The sequence below is a fragment of the Ursus maritimus genome, unplaced genomic scaffold, assembly GCF_017311325.1.
Source record: "Ursus maritimus isolate PB19 unplaced genomic scaffold, ASM1731132v1 scaffold_11, whole genome shotgun sequence".
NCBI classification, from domain to species: domain Eukaryota; kingdom Metazoa; phylum Chordata; class Mammalia; order Carnivora; family Ursidae; genus Ursus; species Ursus maritimus.
In genome coordinates, this window is record NW_024423453.1 from 45,918,801 (window position 1) to 45,926,517 (window position 7,717).

General features: G+C 35.3%; 1 long non-coding RNA gene across 1 annotated transcript in view; it reads left to right on the plus strand.

Annotated features, from left to right (window-relative positions):
* LOC103658058 overlaps positions 1-6,747 on the plus strand; it is a 52,560-nt gene extending 45,813 nt beyond the window's left edge. Inside the window, exon 4 of the long non-coding RNA XR_567036.1 lies at positions 6,713-6,747. This is a non-coding gene — a long non-coding RNA (uncharacterized LOC103658058). The remainder of the gene's footprint in view (positions 1-6,712) is intronic.
* Positions 6,748-7,717: the final 970 nt, after the last annotated feature.

The following is a 7,717-nucleotide window of genomic DNA, read 5'->3' on the forward strand; positions in this document are numbered from 1 at the left end:
TAACAACATCAACAACAGCAATATTTATCAACCATGAGTATCTACTTAGGGTCAGGGATCTTTACAAATTCAGCTATTTCAGCTATCATGTAAAGTCCAGTAGTTACTATTGCCTTGTTGTTATCACTGCTGTTTTGTTATTTTGCTATTATTGTCCCATGTTTAGAAATAATGTACTTCACTAAATTAGATTCTTAGATTGGGAGAAAATCTCATTGTTATTCTGGAAAAGAAAAAAGAAAACAAAACTTAAGAGGGCCACACACGCTCCCTCCCTTCCCCTCAAAAACGAACTCTCCAGTTCATAAGCAGCTGTCCTAGTACAGGCTTCCCCCAGTATCCAGAAGAAATGCATTCCTATGAAACCTTTCATAAACCAAAGTAGCATAAGGCTAAGAGGCAATTACCATTAATTTATATAGGAAAAATTTTGAGCATTCCCAGACCCCCCCAAGATAACCTCTCTTAGGTTTTTCTGATGCTGTAGGATGATACGTCTTGCTAATGGATACACAGAATAAATCAAGATAAAGCACAGATACTTACACACACAATTCAGAACCATGGAGCTTGATGCTGACTCAGGATGCTGAGTGTAGTTCCCAGAGAAGGAGCTTGGCGGGGCCACAGCCACTGCCTCTGTACAAGCTGGCGCTGAACACAACTTTTGCTTTTCGCCTTTCTTTGATGACTGTGAAAATCCTCTTCAGATTTCTTTCGGTTTAGCCAAAACGGGCACTAAGTAGGTCCTTTATAAAAGTGACGTGGTACAGTGCGAACTCTCAAAATGTAGGGGAAAACCTGTGTCTGCCTCTGGCTCTGTTACTGCTGGTTCCCTGCAAGGTGCACATCGTCTTTCGGCCTTCACTATCCCCTTACATTGTCCCTTTCACACCTTATGCATCATCCCCTGCCTAACATGTCTCCCAGATGAAAACCAAGATGAGTTTTTCTAGACATATATTTATTTGTTTTGGTAGAAAAAGCTTCAGATTGACCATTAACCAAAGATTATAGAGAGATTCATTGGCTCTCTCAGGGCATGCCTCTGTGAGCTTTGGGGGAGGTCTGTCCAGTCGGTTGGCCATTGTCATCCATCAACCCCTTCTATTGACTGCGGACCTACAAGGACTATAACCATGTCACAGGTGCCACAAGAAATATTTATCCTGGGAGACCAAAAAAAGAAGAAAAAAAAAAAAAGCAGAGAACCCTTTTCTTCGGAAATGGATGAGCCCCATTCTTGGTTCATCGGTTTTGAACTTGACACAGCAAAGAAACAGAACGGTGGCTCAGTTTGTCAGCTGTAGCCCTGCCACTTGACAACCCAGAGGGCAAGTTCATCCACCTCACTACAGGGGCTTGTGCTCAGATCCCTCCATCCTGACTGAGGATTCAGAAAGCTGTCAGAGAATCCTTGGTACCACAGGCACCAATCCTCATGGGTTTCACAATGTGACCTTAAATATATGCCGATGACTTTTTCTGAGGGAAAACACTCATGTCCGTACATGTAAGTACACATCATACCAAATTAAATAAATAACCATTCTAATGTATGAAGTCGGAAGAGTCACTTTTATCTGAATTTGCCAGGGGGATAGGTTTCTACTGTTGCTAAGAACAGATTGGTAAGGTTTAGCTCAGGCTCTGCAACTTACTCTATTTGAGACCTTGGGCAAGTTACTTAACTCCTTTTTTTCTTCTTTTTTTTAATGTTATGTTAGTCACCATACAGTAAATCATTAGTTTTTGATGTCGTGTTCCATGATTCATTATTTGCATATAACACCCAGTGCTCATTACAACACGTGCCCTCCTTAATACCCATCACCGGGCTAACCCATCTCCCCACTTCCCTCCCCTCTGAAACCCTCAGATTGTTTCCCAGAGTGCATAGTCTCTCATGGTTGGTCTCCCCCTCTGATATCCCCCCTTCAGTTTTCCCTTCCTTCCCCTAATGTCCTCCATGCTATTGCTTTTGCCCCACATATGCGTGAAACCATATGATAATTGTCTTTCTCTGCTTGACTTATTTCACTTAGCATAATCCCCTCCAGTTCTGTCCATATTGATGCAAATGGTGGGTATTCATACTTTCGGATGGCTGAGTAATATTCTATTGTATATATGAACCATGTCTTCTTTATCCATTTATCTGTTGAAGGGCATCTCGGCTCCTGTCACAGTTCGGCTACTGTGGAACTTCTTTGTGCCTCATGATATAAGATGTTTATACTCAGAAGTTGGTTTTGAGGGGCGCCTGGGTGGCACAGCGGTTGAGCGTCTGCCTTCGGCTCAGGGCGTGATCCCGGCATTATGGGATCAAGCCCCACATCAGGCTCCTCGGCTATAAGCCTGTTTCTTCCTCTCCCACTCCCCCTGCTTGTGTTCCCTCTCTCGCTGGCTGTCTCTATCTCTGTCTCTGTCGAATAAATAAAAATACAATGTTTAAAAAAAAAAAGAAGTTGGTTTTGAGAATTCACTTTATTGGTATGAGTTTAGAACATTCTTGTTAAACCTTCAATAATTGTCAGACAATATTACTTTAAAAATATCCAGGAAATTAGTACTATTCTACACCAATTTACATTGTTCAGATTCAGAAATTTTAAAAATAGTATTTTCTGAATTCTTAATAGACAATAGCATTTGATCATAAAAAATATAAACCAAATGTTGGGAGATCTCTTTTGGGTTTGCATTTGAATATGTTCAAATAGGATAATGCATTCAGTCTTCTAATAATTCATTCAAATAAACATTTATCTAGCTGCACACATACTGAACTTCTTTCTATTTTTTGTATATGCAAAGTTTGCTTCCAGTTCAAATTTTCTACAGCTGATTCTTTTCATAATTCGGGTATAAACTCAGATTTCACCTCCTCAGAATGGCCTTGCTTGATTACCCAATCTATTTTTGCTTCCCCCAAATTCTCTATAACATTGCCCTGTTTCATTGTCCTTGCAATCTCAATTACAATTAAAATTATCTAAATTGTCTGCTACTTATTTAATCTGTCTCCCTCCACTCCTGCTATTTTTGTTTACTGTTACATTACCAAGGCCCAGAATAGTTCCAGACTAGCAGTAGTAATACCAATAGCTTACATTTATGCATTTTGTGCACAGCTGACTTTATGCACTTCACATTCATTGACAATTTAATCCCAATAACAACCTTGCAAGATAAATGCTATATTACACTCATTTTACAAATGAGGAAAACGGGGCAAAGAGTGGTAAAACAAGCACCCATAATCACACAACTAATGAGTTCTTAACCACCACTCTACTCTACTTCCAAGTAGGCATTTAACACATAGTTGTTAAATAAATGACTAGATGTGCTAGGTTTGGGGCCAGGAGCTGAATATGTAAAAGTCAGGTCATGGGGCACATGAGTCTACATGAGGGAAATAGATATCGTAAGTTAATTAGTAAGATAACACTTTAAACTTATATGGTGATATATGTCAATTATATCTCAATAAAAGTGAAAAAGTAAGCAAGATGAATAAATCGATTCAATGAATCACTATAGATGCTCTGAAAGAAGCCTTTACAGAGCACATGGAGAGTATAAATGAGGGCATGGCATTTCCTTTGGACATAAGTCCAGTTTTCTTAAGCAGATGATGGCTAATGTCTATTTTGAGGGAGAACAGTGAATAGGGAGGTCTTAAATGGTGCAGCATTGGGAATCTCTAATTCTATAATGTCTAAGAGACATTATATAATACAGTAGAAAATGCCTGAAACATGTAAGCTATCTTGACAACCCGCCAAAAACACTGCATGCGATTTGTTCATATCGCTGCACCTCTGTGGCTCTAGCTGAATACGGTTCAGAGGCAAACCAAGCTGTTGCCATGGATATGTGAACAAATGACAGTGTGGAGACAGTCTGGAACCATCGCTAAACTCGCAGAGAATAAATACAAACGAGCATTCCTCCATTATAAGCGATGCAATCTTTGTAAAAATTAAGCATAGGAAATTGCATCATTTATTTCAAGAAAAGTAATCAATTTTGAATTCATAACCATTGGTCATAGCTGTCACCAGATAGAATTTAAAATATTCACTCAGTGTTATTAAAGCCTGCACTGTCACTATAACCTATCATTTAAATATTGTTCTTTTAAAATTGAGGGGTTTGTTTTTGATATAGCATTAATTTGGTTTCAAACAGCATTAATACATTGTCAAATTTTACAAGGGACTTTATAATGAAAAATGTGTATATTTAGTTTGAGAACACTAATATGTTAACATATATCAACCATTTAAAGAAAAAATAAGAAGAAATAGCAGCCTGATAATTGCTAATATTTTTTTATTTTTTACTATGTTATATTAGTCACCATACAGTACGTCATTAGTTTTTGATGTAGTGTTGATAATTGCCAAATTTTTATCCTCTACAATCATTGACTTTTAGTGAAGTGGCCTTAGCTGGCATCTCATAACATATTTCTGCATATAAGGTAATTTTGCAGATAATTTAAATTTTATTTTCAAATTTCATTTTTACTTTTCAATTTTTTAATTAATTCTCAAGTTCACTTTGGATCATGTACTTTAAGAATATTATTCTTAATCATAAAGGACAATGTAGTTATTTGGAGAGGACTCTGCTTACAGATTTATGATCTTTCTCATTTTCTTTGAGAGACTAAAAAACTGGAAAGATACCGTACAGACTATAAACTAAATATGTTATGCTATATTATGCTAGAATATGTTTAATTAGTTAGAATATGTTGAAGATGAGAAACTTTTTAATGTATTACAGTTTAAAGATAGAATATCTATAAAATATCTATCTATAAAGATAGAATTTAAACTGTCCAACCATATATATATATATGCATATATATATATATATGAATATGAATGTATTGTTATTTTCTTGTGTTATCCTTGAGAAGCAATCTTGAATTAAATTGAATTGAATCTTGGGACACCTGGATGGCTCAGTTGGTTAAGCATCTGACTCTTGATATTGGCTCAGGTCATCATCTCAGGGTTGTGAGACCGAGCCCCACTCCCACCCCCACCCCGCTCTCCCACATGCACGCGCACTCTCTCTCGAAAAAAAGTGAATTGTATCATGAATCGAAGTAATCTTTAATAGATGATTTTTAAGTACTTCAGGAGGAGAAATATTTTTCCATATGAATGTCATTTGCCTTCCTGTCATTAGTAATTAGTGTTACAGCTTCATAATTTGTTTCTTTTGTCTACCATAGCCCCAGAAATTTTTCATCCTATAACCAAACAATCAGAAGAAAATTTTTAAAAGTTGAAAGATCTTTTTTTTTTGGATAAATCAGAGTGGCACAGCATGTTAGATTGTCATGCCGAGCTTAGCAAGGTTGAAATAAGATTTCTTGGTCTTAGTAGACAATAAAAAAATATGCCTTTTCTCCTGGAGATTTTCTGGGTTAACATCAGGATGACCTTTCGACTGTACTTCCAATTAATTCAAAAGCTTATATTATATTAAAGTCAAAATTCCCTGAAAAAAAAGAAACAGTTATTAAGAATATGTATAGTATCCTGAAAAATATCCTGATAAACTTTATTTTCATTTTCTAAATAGCTCATTTTCTGCCACTTAATAGTGTTTGAAGGTGCAGGAGTATGAGAACAAAGAACACACGAAATATGAGCGGAGAGAGGAAATTAAAGGACCTATGGTATCTATTCTGAAAATGGGGAAACTGAATTGTAAGGATATTTAATACTAAAATTAAGAAAAGAAATACGAAAAGAAACATAGTGTTCTCAATGGATAGTGATCAAAAAGAAAAAAATGATTTGATTTGGTTTTTGTAAGAAAATGAATTAAATTTCCATTCAAATTCCTCAATCAAATTTGCTCACTCATATATTTTCATTTTATTCTTTAATTGAAGTTACATTTTTAAAAATATTTTAATTGAAGCTATACTTTTTCTGTCAAATATATTTTCTTTATCTTGCCTTTTCATAAGCACAAACAGGATTTTTCTACTCTTGTTCTTCTTTTCTTTTGCAAATTGGGCTTATTTATTTTTTAATTTAATGCATGGAGAAGGTTTTAAAATTCACATACAATCACTGCCCATTCGATTCACTGATATCACATTTCAGAGGTTTTTCTAAGCTGTTATTATTTTTCTTTATTTACACTGGTGGGTGCCATAGATGACGTTTTTGATAGTTATATAAGTCATGAAAAATTGTTGGCCACAACACTTAAGGGAGTTATTAGGGAGACACTCTTCGAATCATATCTAAACTACTGGCCTTAACATTTTTAACACTGTATTTCATTCATTTAACAAGTATGCATTTTATGTGACTCTGCTAAGTATAGTTCCAGGTACTTTGCTTCCAGAATATTGTCTGAGTAATAAAGAGTGACTATTACTGTATCTTCAGTACCTGGAATTATTATTATTATTCCTGTTTACTACTGTATCCTCAGTAATCAAGAAAACTTTAAAAGTGTAATTAATAAATGCTCTCTGGTCTACCTCATAATACCGCCAGGAATAGTTCCAAATTGTCAATTATTTATTTTGATACATGAAATTTTTGTAAGTTAAAACATATAAAATTTATAAAAAGACAATAATATTAAATACGTATTGTTTTCAGTTGTTTATGTAATTTTTTCCCTTCTCACTAGACTAATTTTTTTTTTTTTTTTTTTGTAGTCTCCACACCCAGCGTGGAGTCCAATGCAGGGCTGGAATTCACCAACCTGTGATCAAGACCTGAGCTGAAATCAAGAGTCAGATGCTTAACTGATGGAGTCACCCAGATGCCCCCACTAGACTAATTTTTTTTTTTAATTCCTGGGAATTACCTTTGCAGAGCATAAAATAAACAACCTAATACATACTCATGTTCAATTATTGAATTTAATTATAATCCCAAAATATTAACATTTGAAAGAATGAAACCATCAAGCCTCAAAGTAATCTCAATGTCCAAGCCTTTATTTTCATTTGATCTTAAGAAGTTGAAACTTTTCCTAAGTCACTCAGCACTTGACAGAAATAAAATAAAAATTCAAGTCTCCTACTTTCAGAACATATCCCCTTTATTGAAAATTTTTTCTCTATCAAGGCTTTTGGTTTAAAAAAATTCCACAGTATCCACAATATAAAATAAAATTGGCACTGTATTTTAGATTTAAAGCAATAAACATGAAATGGGGTTGACTGCTGAGCAAATTCAATAATTCTAGTATCTTTTTAAACTTATTTTCTTGTAATATAACTTTTCTTGTGAAATATTAGTGCTGGCTAGAGATGGTTAGTTGTGGACCAAAGATTCTGGGTAAGGTTGGGTACTTCTGTGTAAGGAGGAATAGAGTTGTTCCAGGAACTGGCTGACCTCACCACCTTATATCCCGGGGGATCATATGGTCAAGAGACAATCTGAGTAGAAATGATATTAACTAGCCCTTCTCAAATTTTAGTTTGCATTAAAATCACCTGAAGAGCTGGCTAAAACATGTATTTCTGGGCTCCACCTATAAAGTATCTGATTTAGGAGTTCTAGAATGAGGCCTGTGAATTTACAGTTTTAACCACTTAGTGGGTAATGGTGGTGTTGCCTGCCCATGACCCACACTTTGGTCTACATGGCTACTACTTTGCCCATGCCCAGAAAAAAAGATTTTTTATTTAAATGAAGTCATTAGTTTTTGTTTT